Source organism: Callorhinus ursinus, unplaced genomic scaffold, assembly GCF_003265705.2.
Source record: "Callorhinus ursinus isolate GAN/ISIS: 27379988/994484 unplaced genomic scaffold, GSC_fseal_2.0 scaffold1, whole genome shotgun sequence".
Lineage (NCBI taxonomy): Eukaryota > Metazoa > Chordata > Mammalia > Carnivora > Otariidae > Callorhinus > Callorhinus ursinus.
The window spans coordinates 21,120,832-21,136,449 of NW_027397063.1; the positions used below are offsets into that span (position 1 = coordinate 21,120,832).

The 15,618-nt window shown below is 34.7% G+C and overlaps 1 protein-coding gene and 1 pseudogene across 11 annotated transcripts in view; both read left to right on the forward strand.

The window, feature by feature from the left end:
• The window catches only part of ROBO2 (roundabout guidance receptor 2), a 1,626,757-nt gene that overhangs the window by 143,787 nt on the left and 1,467,352 nt on the right, over nt 1-15,618 (forward strand). The gene's annotated exons all lie outside the window — the stretch shown is intronic.
• LOC112821012 (large ribosomal subunit protein eL29 pseudogene) lies at nt 6,600-7,188 on the forward strand (annotated as a pseudogene).

Below are 15,618 nucleotides of genomic sequence, written 5' to 3' on the forward strand. Positions count from 1 at the left end.
TAAAAATGAGAAATTCATCTATATTACAGATGCATAAATGAATTCACATAAACCTCCCTCCACTCAGCCCCTATACAGAAATTTGCCATTAGGAAACAACCAAAATCTGAGGCTGCTAGAGCTTTAGGTCCCCTTTTACATAGTTCTTTTTCTCATTCTCTCCTAACTTTGCTACCACAGAATAGAAAATGGTGCGTACACACACACACACACACACACACACACACACACACACACCAGAAACACTGAAAGTAAAGATAAAAGAGAACTTCAAGAACAAAACTCTCAAATGCAGAGGAATGCACAGCCATATAGACCATACTTTCTTTTCATAATAAAATTAGAATCAAGCCACAGATTTTTGTGGCTGGCAAAGATAGCTGGCCCCACCACAGCCAATAGTTTTCTTCCTGTACCCAAGCTAACTGATTCAGTCAACAAACCTATAGCAACTTAATCTGTCAAACACTGTTTTTATATGCTCAAATAAGTAGAAGTCAACTCTATTCTAAAAGTAGACTGATTAAAAAGATAAAGAATTACAATCCATTGTGTTAACATGCCATGACAAAGTAGGTATATGAGATGGTGTGGCTATTGTTGCTACCAGAAGTTAGGGAAGGCTGACCCCAGAAGATGAGTCCTTCAATGTTAAGCAGAAATTAATAGAGAAGTGGGAAGCTCCTTTTCACATAAAAACAGCACAAAAAACAAAGCAACTTATGTAAAGGCATAAAAGGGCATCATGTGTTCAGAGAGCAATGTGAAGTTTAGAGTATGGGAGTATGGGAAGGATAGTGGGGAATGAGGAGCAGGGACAAAAGGTAAATAGCCATGAGTTCAATGCCACAGGTAGGAGAGTTTTTAAGTAGAAGAGCTGCCTGGTTGAATCTTACCCTTATAAAATATAGCCCCTTTGTTAACTGTGAGGTTGTTCAGGAGGAAGTGACAAGTTAGTAGAAACTGAGTAGAGTGGGAGGGAGTGTCGAGGCTTTTGTCCTTACTTCCTACAGGTGTCTATACAAATATTGCCTCTTTATATAAACAGACCTTATTTGTGTAACAGCCTCTGCCACCATTTATTCCCATTTCTACTTTATTTTTCTTTTTAAAAAATATTTCATGAACAGTTGAATTATGATGTTCCCGCTAGAATGTAAGCTTGATATTTGTTGGGTTCATTACCATAGCCTCTGTGACTAGAATATTGCCTAGGATATAGTAGCTACTCAGCAAATACTTTTTTTTTTAATTAAATGAGTGATTTTTCCAAATATGAATATACGAGGACCTGAACTAGCAATCACCATGGGCATGGAGTAGCGGACACAATAGACTCAAGAAGCTTTTCTAAATTAAAATCAATAAAACATATTTGGTGATATGGTAGATAAGGAAAAAAATAGAAGAGGGAGCTCCTTCATTCCAAGCATGAGAAACAGGATGAATTATGATGATGAATTATGATCACCATGATAGAATGTAATAGGGAGAAGTTTGGGATGGAGATAATAAAGTCAGTATCAGACATACTGAACAACATTTATCTGTGGGCCAATAGAATTATAGATGTAGAACTTGGGAGAAAGATCTGAGTTTAAAGTAGAGATTTATAAATGATCAAAAAAATGATGGCAGTAGAAGACATTAAGTACAAAAGTCAAATAGCATAGGAAGAGAGTAGAAATACTGTAAAGTTTAGAACATTGGGGAAAATCTTAAAACCAGGAAAGAAACTGAGAATTTTTAAATGAATATTAAGGATAGCAAAAATTCCACTGTTTCATTCCAACGTTTTTATAGATTTGGAATTGAAGAAACCGTTAGGAGTCTTTGAGATTGACCACCATTCATCATGGGGTTAAAGCACATTTTTTTTTTTTTTTTTTTTAGTAAAGGATGGAGATGAAAAAATAACACTTTTTTTTTGGTCAGCATATTTTGTGGATTTTTTTTTTTTGCATTTTAAAGTGGAGACATTATTAAGGTTTTAGATATCAAAATTGTGTAGGCTGACAACTGAACTCAGTCTCTTTGGTGACCATAAGGCCATGGTGATATCTCTATAGTGATGGCCTGTCCCTCACCAGTTGACTGACAGGGCCAGCATCTGAAGGGGGTCCCTCCTGTTTCTAAAGCCTATACTTTCCATGGTTTGCTCTCTATGACTTATTTCCTGGTTGAAAGACTGCCTGTGGTTCTATATGTTACAAAGCAGCAGTAATTGAATCTTTAGTATCTCTTTAACTCATGTTAGCATGTAGCCTTTCTCTGGTGCATATCCTTTCTCTCTTCTTTAAATAGACCACAAAAATTCCATTAACAGCAATCTCTACAATGACGACCATATGATAGTACTTCTGAATTGCTTAGTAAAGTAGACTTTTGAAGCCACCATATATTGGTAAGCTTATTCTAACTTATACCTGGAAAACTGTCCCTTCCCCACTCCCAGCCTGTTGTTTATAAGGAGATCGGGAGTGATTACTATCTTCATGGAAAAAAATCCAAAGAGTCAATGATATGCAAGATTTTGTTGGGGTTTTTGAGAAAAAGGCAGACACTTTTTTATTCTTTGCTGAGAGAATGTGAAAAACAGCTGCTGCCATCTTATAATCATAAAGGTAAGAACCTTAGTATGAAGCTAAATAGAAGACTATGAACCTAAGGAACAACAAGAGAAAAAATAGTTGCTAATAAGTTCATAAAACTACATATAGACTTTTCAGGTATATGAATTAAAAATGGCTATGTTACTTTGGCCGTCTTGTTTGGTCTTTCTTTTCTCAGAGTCCTACTTAATACATAAATCACATGCCATTAGTTGTGTTACACATTTTATAAACATTATATCATATAATCCCCACTGTAATTCTGTGAGGCAGTTATCACCGTTTTATAGATGCAGAAGATGAAGAACAGAGAGATTAAGAAATTTATCCAAAATTACATTGTTAATCGAGGTGCAGATGCAGAATTTGAACCCCAACCCTATTCTAAATCCTATAGTTAATTACATACCATATTACTCATCTGTCTTGACCAGAATTTGGCTACACATTAGAATCTCTACTATAATATCTGGTTTGAATTTCCCTCCAAGCTCTACCTCATTCTAGTCCATCTCATTGTCATGTCCACAGAATAGTTTAAAAGTACAGGGTTTATATTTCTATCTATATCTATGTAAAGAGACTGAAGAATTTCCATCTTACAGAAAAGAATCTCATTAATAATAGTCCTTGCTGCTCAAGAGGCAATTAGGATATTCTCCATGGACTCATCCAATCCCCAGTCCACATCTTATTCAGTGAAACATATGGAAACCTAGCTTAATTAAATTAATACAATAAAATTAAGTACTTAAGAATTCAGAATGTTTCCAAGTTAGTACCAGCTATATTACTTAGGTGATCTTTAGACGTTTTTCTGTTAGAAAAGCTCATATAACACCTGTGTGCTTGGAAATGCTGAGTGTGCACTTAAAACTTACCCATGATCTGCTTCAATGTTTGTGTAACACAAAGTCCCTAAATATATACATATATATTTGAGTATATATATAAATATATATTTAAGGATATTTTTAAAATTCTTAAGATTCATCAACTATAAAAATAGATCTAACTATATTGAGTCATTTGGAGAATAATTTTTAAGTTCGCTCTGATATTTGATCTGGCTAATAGTCTAGTGAGTTGCACATACAAAAGATGGGAGAATAAACATGCGATAATGTTAGCTGATATATATACATGTGTATATATATGTGTACATGTATAATATTATATATATTACATGCATGAGTCTGTGTGTGTGTAATTCATTCTCAAAGATACCTCAGAAAATGTCCTACTTTAGTCAAGTGTTATAGAAATGCCATGCAACTTTGTGTTCTTTCCTAAATCTGATTTACAAAAAACTAAAGTTCTCCATCAAAGAATCCCAATTTTTGTTATCAGTTTTAAAACGTGAATTAAAAAAATCACAAACATTGCATATTGTAATTTTTTAGTAGAAGTAAATTAAGAAGGGATTTTTTAAAATAAAAAACACATTTTGGACTTCTGGTTTCTGGTTCAACTTGTTAAGGAGCTTGAAAATCACCACTTTATCCTAATGATAAGGAAAAAAACATAACGAATAGAAAAATTAACAGTTCTTCTTAGATCCATCAGAGAAGTGAGGTCACAGGAAAAATTTATTTCCCCAAAATTAGAGAGACAGGTAGATAAAGAATCACAACTTAACTGGCATAGAAACCCACTGGCAGCAACCTCCACAGGAACCAGTGCAGGGCAGGAAAATCTGAACTGTAATTGATGAGTTACTGGAGGTTCAGTGTGGACAACTATGCAATTTAAAAACACCAGGGGACCCAGCGATAGGGGGCCCTCATACTTTTGTGAGTTTTACCACCAGGATCTCTTCAGGTCTTCATAGTATATATTGAAGAAAAATTCCCTGATGCTTCTGGCAGAGGGAGGAGAAAAGGAACCATCTGACATTTGCCAGAGCATCCTATGTTTCTCGATAAGGCCTGCTGTCAAGATACACTGTTTTACCAGAGCCTAACCTAACTGGAGGAAGAGAAACACCCAACTCCAACAACCTCTAACCCTCTCAAATGCAGGAGGGGACATACATAAATCTAGCCCCCTCTGGCCATCTTTTCCTATGTAATGGGAGTGGGAGGAAACTGAGAAGGACTAAGAAAGTTCACAGAAGCAGGGACATGAGCTCCCCAAAACTCTTGGACCTACTTATAGGACTATAGCATGCTATTTCTTCCCCCATCCCTTACCACTTTATTATTAAACACCTATTTAGTGCAGTATATCATGGTTGCCTTTTTTTTTTTTTTAAAGATTTTATTTATTTATTTGAGAGAGAGAGAATGAGAGATAGAGAGCACGAGAGGGAAGAGGGTCAGAGGGAGAAGCAGACTCCCTGCCGAGCAGGGAGCCCGATGTGGGACTCGATCCCGGGACTCCAGGATCATGACCTGAGCCGAAGGCAGTCGCTTAACCAACTGAGCCGCCCAGGCGCCCCTCATGGTTGCCTTTTAACAAAAAATTAGAAGGAATACTAAAAGGCAGAAACACACTTTGAAGACAACTGAACACACATCAGAACCAGAGTTAGATATGGCAGAAATGTTGCAATTATCAGAATGAGAATTTTTAAAAATTATGATTAATATGCTCAGGGATTTAAAGGGAAAGGGGAAAGGCACACAACATGCAAGAACACATGGGAAATGTAACCATAGAGATGGAAATTGAGAAAGATTCAAAAAGAAAAGCTAGAGATCTAAAACACTGTACCAGAAATGAATGCCTTTGATGAACTGTGGGACAACTACAAAAAGTAAAACATACACATAATTGGAATACCAGGAGAAGAAAGAAAGGAACAGAAGCAATATTCAAAGTGATAATGACTGATAATTTCTTCAAATTAATATCAGATAACAAACCACAGATCCAGGATTCTCAGAAAGTATTAAGCATCAAAAAATGAAGAAGTAAAGAAAGAAAAAAGAAAAAAAAACCCTCACACACCCTATACCTAAGCAAATCATTCAAACTTCAGAAAAGCAAAGATTAGAAAAAAAAAAAGAAAGACACTAGAAGGGGGGAAAAACACCTATAGAGACATAAAGAATTACATCTGACTTCTCTTCAGAAACCATGCAAGCAAGAAGAGAGTGAAATGAAACATAAGTGATGAGAGATAAAACCCACCAACCCAGCATTCTGTACCATGTGAAATTATGCTTCAAAGTAAAGGAGAAATAAACATTTTCTCAAAAAAAAAAAAGGATCTATCTTGTGAGAAATGTTAAAATAAGTTCTTTAGAGAGAAGAAATATGACATAGGTCAGAAACTTGGAACTACATAAGAGCATTTGAAAAAGAGTAAGTGAAGGTAAAATAAAAACATTTACTTTTCTTATTCTTAATCTATCAGATAACAGATTGTTCAAAATAATAATAACAATGAAATATTTGAATAATAGCAATGAAGTATTCTAATGTGTAAGTATTCTTATATATAAATGAAATGAATAATGGCAATGATACAAGGGATGAGAGGAAGGAATTGGAAATATTTTTTGTTGTAAGTACTCTTACTACACATGAAGTGTATAGTGTTATTTGAAAGTGAGCTTAGATTAGATGCAAATATATATGGCAAACTCTAAGGCAACCACCAAAAAACAGTACAAAAAGTATAATTGATATGTTGGGAGAGGAGGGAAAATGGAATCATATAAATGTTTGATTAAAACCATGAACGACAGAGAAAGTGTGGAAGACAAAAATGGGGACAAAGAACAAAGGCAACAAATACAAAACAGTAATAAATATGGTAGGTATTAATTCAATAATTTTAATAATCACCTTAAATATCAATGAACTAAAAACAGTAATATTCAGAGTGTATCAAAAAACAAGATCCAATTATATGTTATTTGCAAGAAACCCATTTTAAATGTTCACACATATGGATTAAAGATAAAGGGATAGAGACAAGAACTACACCATGCTAACACTAATCAAAAGAAAGCAGGGCTTTGTGACCTGTGTGGTCTTCGGTGCAGACATGGCCAAGTCCAAGAACCACACTACGCACAACCAGTCATGAAAATGGCACAGAAATGGCATCAAGAAACCCTGGTCACAAAGATACGGATCTCTTAAGGGGGTAGACCCCAAGTTCTTGAGGAACATGCCCTTTGCCAAGAAGCACAACAAGAAGGGCCTGAAGAAGATGCAGGCCAACAATGCCAAGGCCATGACTGCATGTGCTGAGGCTGTCAAGGCCCTTGTCAAGCCCAAGGAGGTCAAGCCCAAGATCCCAAAGGGCGACAGCTGCAAGCTAAATCGACTTGCCTACATCGCTCACCCCAAGCTCGGGAAACGTGCTCATGCCCGCATTGCCAAGGGTCTCAGGCTCTGCTGACCAAAGTCCAAGGCAAGGCTCAAACCAAGGCCCAGACTGCAGCTCCCTGGCTCTGGCTCCAGCTCCAGCTCCAGCCCAAGCTCCCAAAGTTGCCCAGGCCCCCACAAAGGCTCCAGTGTAGAGGCTTGTGTCTGTCAGTGTGAGGGTGGAAGGACTGGTGTGACCCTTGGGCTTCTATCTGCATGGGCCTGGTGTCCTCCTTTGCTCTTTGTACAAATAAACCTGCGGCAGGCTCTGTCAAAAAAAAAAAAAAAAAAGAAAGCAGGAGTAGCTATTTTAATTTCAGATAGAGCAGACTTCAGAGCAAGGCAAATTATCTGGGATAAAGAGGGGCATTATATAGGATAAAGAAGTCAATAATCCGTACTGCATGGAGCACTGGTTGTTATACACAAGCAATGAATTGTGGAACACTACATCAAAAACTAATGATGTAATGTATGGTGATTAACATAACATAATAATTAAAAAAAGAACAAAAACGAAACAAAAAAACACAAAACAAACAAAAAAATCCTTAATGTGTGTGTGCTTAACAAAGAGGGTCAAAGTGGATAAGGCAAAAACTGATAGAACTGCAAGGAGAAATACATGAATCCACTATTATAGTTGGAGTCTTTAAGACCCCCTTTATCAGAAATGGACATATACAATAGGCAAAAATTCAGTAAGAACATAGCTGAACTCAACAGCACTATCAATCAACTGGCTATAATTGATCTCTTGCTATATATCTATGTCATGTAGAATACTTCATCCAACAACTTCAGATTACACATTTTTCTCAAGCTCACATGGAACATTCACCAAGCTATACCACACTCTGAGTCACACACCATAAGAAATTCAAAATAAGTATCATACAATGTCTGCTTTCAGCCCACAATGGAATTAAAATAGAAATCTAACAGAAAAATAGCTGGAAAATCCAAAATACTTTGAGATTAAACTACATATTTCTAAACACATATATCAAAGAACAAATCGTGAGAGAAACTAATAAATGTTTTTAAATAATGAAAATGAAAATACAAATTACCAAAATTTGTGAAATGCAGTGAAAGCAATGCTTAGAGGGAAATTTATAGCATTGAATGCATATATGAGATGAAGAAAGATCTAAAATCAGTAAGCTTTTACCTTAGTAAACTTGAAAAAGAGGTACAAATTCAATCCAAAAGTAGAAAGAAGTAAAGAAATTATAAAAATTAGAGCAGAAATCAATGGAATTGAAAATAGAAAATCAGTAAGAGACAATTAACAATCAAAAGCTGGTTCTTTGAAAAGATCAATAAAAACTCCTAGGTAGGTTACCTACAGAGAGGGTGGGGGGAGACATGGATTACTAATATCAGAAATAAAAAATGCATCACCACAGATCTCATGAACATTAAAATGATAATAAAGGAATACTGTGAACAGCTCTATGTCTACAAATTTGATAACCTAGATTATATAGACCAATTCCTTGGGAGACATGAGTTGCTATAATTCATACAAAAAGAAATAGACAATCTGAATAAGACTATAGCTATTAAAGAAATTACATCAGTAATTAGTAACTATCCAAGCCACAGACTGGAAGAAAATATTTGCAAAAGCACCAGACCCAGATGTGCTGGTAAATTCTACCAAACAGGTAAGGAAGAAATTATATCAGTTCTCCAAGTCTTACTAGGAAGATCAAAACACACACAGGTAATATTTTGTTACTCATCCTATGAAGCCAGTATTACCCTAATAGCAAATTTAGACAAAGACATTATAAGAAAACTATAGACCAATATGTTTCATTAATATGGATGCAAAAACTCTCAACGAAACTTAACAAATGAATTCAGCAATCCATAAAAAGAATTATACAACACGACCAATGAAATTTATCTGAGGTCTGCAAGGTTGGTTAAACATTCTAAGTCAATTAGTATAATCCATCATATTAACAGATTTAGATTTTTTTAAAAAAATCATCTGATTGTATCAATATATGCAGAAAAAGCTTTTGACAAAATTCAACACACAGCCATGAAAAAAACTCTTAGTAAACTAGGAATAGAGGGAAATTTCCTTAACTTTGATAATGAGTATCTACAAGAATCTACTGCTAACATCATACTGGTGAAAAACTCAAAGCTTTTCCACCAAGATCAAGAATAAGTACAGGACTATGTGAAAAAACTGAAAAAAATCAGTAACAACCAAAATCCTCTCCTGGAACTAATAAGTGATTATGGCAAAGTTGCAGGATAAAAGGTTAACATACAAAAGTCAATTGCTTTCCTATATACCAGAAATGCACAAGTGGGATTTGAAATTAAAAGCACATTATCATTTAAGTTAGCACCCCAAAAAAGACAGAATATTTTACAATATGTTTAGGAAGAATAAAATTGGAGGATTGACACTACCTGCCTTCAAGACTTAATACAGACCTATGGTAATCAAAAAGGTATGGTATTGGTATTAGTGAAAGAATAGACAGATAAATCAATGGAACAGAATAGAGAACCCAGATATAGACCTCCATGATTATAGACAACATTATAGATCTTTATCAAAGAAGTCAGGGTAATACAATGGAGCACAAATAGCCTTTACAACAAATCATGTTTCAAGAACTGGCCAAAAAATCTTGACACAGACCTAATGTCCTTCCCAAAAATCAACTCAAATGGATAATAGACCTAAATGTGAAACATAAAATTCCTATTAGAATAAAACCTAGATGACCTTGGGTATGGTGAGGACTTTTTAGCTACAACACCAAAGGTATGATACATGGAAGAAATAATTGATTAGCTAGACTTCATTAAAATTAAAAACTTTGGAAAAGATAATGACATGAGAATGATAAGCCACAGACTGGAAGAAAATATTTGCAAAAGACACATATGACAAAGGACTTTTGGTCAAAATACACAAAGAAGTCTTAAAACTCAACAGTAAGGAAATGAACCCCCTGATTTAAAAACAGGCAAAAGACCCGAGCAGATAACACACAAAGAAGATGTCAAGTAAGCATAGGAAAAGATAATTCAAAAGATATTCAACATCACATATTATTGGGGAATTGCAAATTAAAACAACAGTAAGAAACTACGTACTGATAAGAATGATCCAAATCTGGAATGCTAACATTGCAAAATGCTGATAAGGATGTGGAGCAGCAGGAACTCTCATTCCTTGCTGGTGGCAATGCAAAATGGTATAGCCACTTTGGAAGAGTTTGGCAGTTTCTTACAAAAGTAAACCTTTTCCTACCATACAATCCAGCAATCATGTTCCTTGATATTTATCCAAAGGAGTTGAAAAATTATATCTATGCAAAAATTTTCACAGATGTTTATAGTACTTTTATTTATGGTTGCAGAACCTTGGAAGCAACCAAGATGTCCTTCAGTAGATGAATGCATTAATAAATGGTGGTATTTACAAACAATGAGATATTATTCAACACAAAAAAGAAATGGGCTATCAAGCCATTAAAAGACATGGGGGAACCTTAAATGCATATTATTAAGTGAAATAAGCCAACCTGAAAAGGCTGTATACTATATGATTCCAACTTTATGAATTCTGGAAAAGGCAAAACTACAGAGACAGTAAAAAGATTGGTGATCATCAGAGTGGGCAGGGAAGAGATGAATAGGTGGAACACAGGATTTTTTCAGCAGTTAAACTATTCTATATATCCTACAAAGTGGATAAATGCCATTATACATTTGTCAAAACCCATAGAGTATACAATACCTAGAGTGAATCATAATATAAACTATGAATTTTGAGTAATAGTGATGTGTCCATGTAGGTTCATCAACTGTAACAAATGTACCACTTGTGGGAGATGTTGATATTGATGGAACTAATGTACATGTGTGGACAGGAGGTATGTGGGAACTCTGTACTTTCCACTCAATTTTACTGTGAACCTAAAACTTCTCCAAAAAATACAATTTTTTAATTAAAATGTGTATGTGTGTATAAATTTACTTTGAGTTGTCCAAACTCTCAATTCATTTCACTGCTAGTTTGATGATAGAAGTGAGTAAGAAAATCCAGCTCTCCCTTTATCTTTCTGTCATTGATTCTAAATAGCTATCTAATCATTATGGAATCTGATAAACTCTTTTCTCTTTAATAGCTGTGTGATTTGATTTTTCAGATCAAAAGTAATGGCTAGTGCCATAACTGCTTGCCTTAAATTAAAGAATTAGGAAATCTGATTTATATTTTCTTAATGCAGTCATCTCCTCTTTGCTAGAGTTTATCTGGGTACCCCTAGGTAAGTGATCAGGTACCCATATGCATACCTTTTGAACTTGATTTCTGTAGGGCAGAAATTTGTGAAGGATTAGCTATCTACTTTATAAAATTTCATTTTAGTGATATATCCTTTGTTTAAGAATACTTACCAGGTTGGGGTGCCTGGGTGGCTCAGTCGGTTGACATCTGCCTTGCACTTGGGTCGTGATCCCAGGGTTCTGGGATCAAGCCCAGCATCGGGCTTCCTGCTCAGCAGAGATTCTGCTTCACCCTCTCCCTCTGTCCCTCCCCCTAGTTGTGCTCTCACTCTCTCTGTTTTCTCTCTCTACTCTCAAATATATAAATAAAATCTTTTTTAAAAAAAAGAAAAAGAATACTTATCAGGTCATATTTAATCTGTGAGATTATTTCCCAAAGAACTGATATTAAGAGTTCTTTGCCCATTTTGAAAATGAGAAAATGCAGACATATTCAGTGACTCAGACAACTTTGACAAAAGAGCAATTTAGAGTATTTTCTAGATAGAAATCACTGAAGACTTTCATTTTTGCATTCTTAAAAACATCTTCCTCAAATCACTTTTTATTTATCATGCTACTTATGAAGGTATTTTGCATTGCAGCCCAAATGTAGAAAACTTATTCCCCCTTTTCTGTTGAGTAAAACATGGTTGATTAAGCCTGTTTTGGGATACTTTTGAGATGTAAATTTGATTTGAACAAAGACAGTTGATTTGAGTTTTCTGGTCTTTATATTTGTCTCCTTGTGTAATCATCATTGTGTTTCTGTTGCCTTTATGTAAATGTTATAAATTCTGTCCATCATAAAATTTAGTGTATGGAAAGTCCCTGATGTCATCAGCTTGCATCCTCATTTGTTTTTATATGTGATCAATCTTGTATTTATGTGCCTTGTGTTCTGGGCGCCCTTTCTTTTCTATAACAAGTAGACATTAAAATAGCATTTTAAAATAAATTATCTTTCCCCCCAAGAAGAGATTTTGGCACTGGTTATTCATAAGATTTCCTTTCTGTCAGACATGCATATGGCAAATATTTATGGAAAGCTCACATAAGCCAGCTTGAAAAATAATATTTATAATGTATTATACACAATATATTATATATAATGATTATAGATGCATATATAACATATAATATAAGACATAATATATTAGGATGTGTATCATTATATAGTTAAATATGTATAAGTTTTTGTAATTTTTTTAAAAAGATAAAGGTCCTCCATTATTCCTCCCAAAAATTCAAATGGGAATTTTTTCAACAGTTAATGTTCTAAAATACCCAGTTGGGGCTTTCTCTCATGGTGGTTTTTCTATTTTAGTTAAGGGGGAAAAGCCATTATATGTATTTTTATTTGTATGAATGTTTACATTAGAGATATAAGTGACTGTATAGGAGAAAAATACAGTACAAAGAGTGATAGTGATAATTTTGGGAAAAAAAACATTTTACACTATTTTGTTTATCAGCTTTTAAGATGAATGTCTCTTTCACAGACTATCTTGGTCAGCTTCATGAGTATAAGAATTTACAACAACATAGAAATATCAGTGGGGCTTTCTGGTTAAGAAACCATCAATCTAAGGTGTCTGATTTTACTGCTCAGATTTGTGAAGAAATTAAAAGTTATTGGTCAAATATATGCCAGATAACAAAAAAAATTCTAATAACCACAGACATGTGGAAGCCCTGAGGAAGAATGGTAGAAATGCACTGAAAAATGTAAACACACACACTCACGGACATATACACACCCACAAATCTAAAGAAAGAAACAAACAAATGGACCCCTCAAAAAAAAAATCTGAAGTCGAGTCCCTCAAAGTTGTCAATTCAGTGTACCTACCTTACAAGGATAAGACTTTCAGTGACCAGATGAATGGAGCAAGGCACTCATAATCCTCAATAGCAAGCAACCCCCATTAATACTTTTTTGGAACAACTCCCCCCCCATCACAATGCCACTAAATAAAAAATACATTGGGGATTTTTGTTTATTTCCAAAGACGTAGAGTCAATAGTGAAAAAAAAATAAGCTGAAAAGATTCTTGGGAGATGGATGCTCTATTTCTATCTAGCAAGAGAATTAAGTCTTCTCCAGACTATCACATTATATCCACGGTACAGTGAAGCCTACAAAATTCCACAAAGGAGAATCCATTTAGCCTCTGTTACCAAACAAGGAGACTGTATAAACATTGCTCATCTAAGGGTAAATAGATAGGTGAGCAAGGGAAACCATAAATCAAACAACATGATTAAAAAATATTGCTTTCAAGATACTGAAGGAAATCCTTCTTCTGAAAATAAAAAGTAAATTATAGATGCTTTGTAATGTCAATAAAATTCAGCTAAGTTGGAATTCATGAAATAAAATAGACGAAATAGAAAACAGACTGATATAAAGTGAGCTGTTAGGTGGCAGTAAAAATTATACGATGTAAACAATAATCACAAGATTAATGCCAACATGAGAAGTAATAAGAAGTGGAATTAAATTGTAGGAAAAAATGATACAGCAGGCACACTCAAGCTCTTCCATAATGTTTAAGAAGTGGGGAGGAGACTAAAATGCAAAATATGCAAAAGGAGAAGCTAATATGGTGGACAGAAAAGAATGATCCAAACATTTAACTTTGTTTCTTAAGTTGACATCAGAACACCTGGGATATAAGTAATAATTAAGACACAATAGAATAAAACTTAATAAGCTGAGACAAATTATGATTTGTGAACAAAAAAAGACTCATTGTATAACAGGGAAAATTAATGAAGTACTGGAGAGAAACAAATTATTTTTATTTTCAATAATAAAAATTTGTTACTAATGAAGAAAAATGAAAGAGTAATTATAAAAGAAAAAAACATTTTTGGGAACATCCCTGCAACACTAAATAAGATAAATAAGTGTATGTTGAGCTGACCCCTAACATTTTGACTCAAATTGTAACCCAAATAATAAAAATGAAAATTCAGTGGTTGTTTATTTGTGAAGGAAGCAATAATCTATTCTTTTTAAAAAGGATTTTATTTAAATTCCAGTTAGTTAATATATAGTGTAATATTAGTTTTGGGTGTACAACATAGTGATTCTACACTTCCATACAACACCTGGTGCTCATCACAAGTACACTCCTTAATCCCCATCACCCATTTAACCCATTCCCCCACCCATTTCTCCACTGGTAACCATGAGTTTGTTCTCTGTAATTAAAAGTCTGTTTCTTGGTTTGTCTCTCTCTCTCTTTTTTTCCCTTTTTGCTTGATTGTTTTGTTTCTTAAATCCCACATATGAGTGAAATCATATGGTATTTGTCTTTCTCTGACTGACTTATTTTGCTTAGCATACTACCCTCTAGCTCCATCCATGTCATTGCAAATGGCAGGATTTCATTCTATTTTATAACTAACATTCCACTGTGTGTGTGTGTGTGTGTGTGTGTGTACATAGCACATCTTCTTTATCCATCCATCAGCAATAATCTATTCTTTGCTATATAGGATCTCAGATAATGGGTTCATTGAGTATCAAAATTTATGGGATAAAAATAAAACTCCATCCAGAGTACAATGTATACTATTTATGCCAAACTGTATGTACGTGTACCACAAATATGCTCTCAGTGATATACAAGACACATAGTGTGCTACACACCACACACATACACACAGACTCACTCATGTATATATATATTTTTATTTTTATTACTTTTAGAGAGAGAGAGCATACTTTTTTTAAAAAAGATTTTACTTATTTATTTGACAGAGAGAGAACACAAGCAGGGAGAGTGGGAAGGGGAGAAGCAGGCTTCCCGCTGAGGAGGGAGGCCGACGGGGCTTGATCCCAGGAGCCTGGGATCATGACCTGAGCTGAAGGCAGATGCTTAACCATCTGAGCCACCAGGTGCCCCGAGGGAGAGAGCACACTTGCATGCAAGTGGGGGGTGGGAGCAAAGGGAGAGGGAGAGAGAGGATCTTAAGCAGGCTCTATGCTCAGTGAGGAGCCCAATGGGGTATTTGATCTTATGACCCTGAGATCATGACCTGAGCTGAAATAAAGAATTGGATGCTTAACCAACTGAGCCACCCAGATGCCCCAAGACTCACTAATGTATAAACAAAGACAAGATAATGATCTGACAAATTTAATGAGAAAAAAACCATAAAAATACACATAAGCAAAATAAAGAATAGAAACTGAAGAAACAAAAATGTAGAATATCAATTTGAAGATATTGATGGCATTAATAATTTTCTAGAACAATAATTTACCAAACATTGAACTGAACATATATCAAATTGTAATACATAACTGAAGTTTACTAGGTGTTAAAGAAATGTCTTCATTCAATATAACAAATTT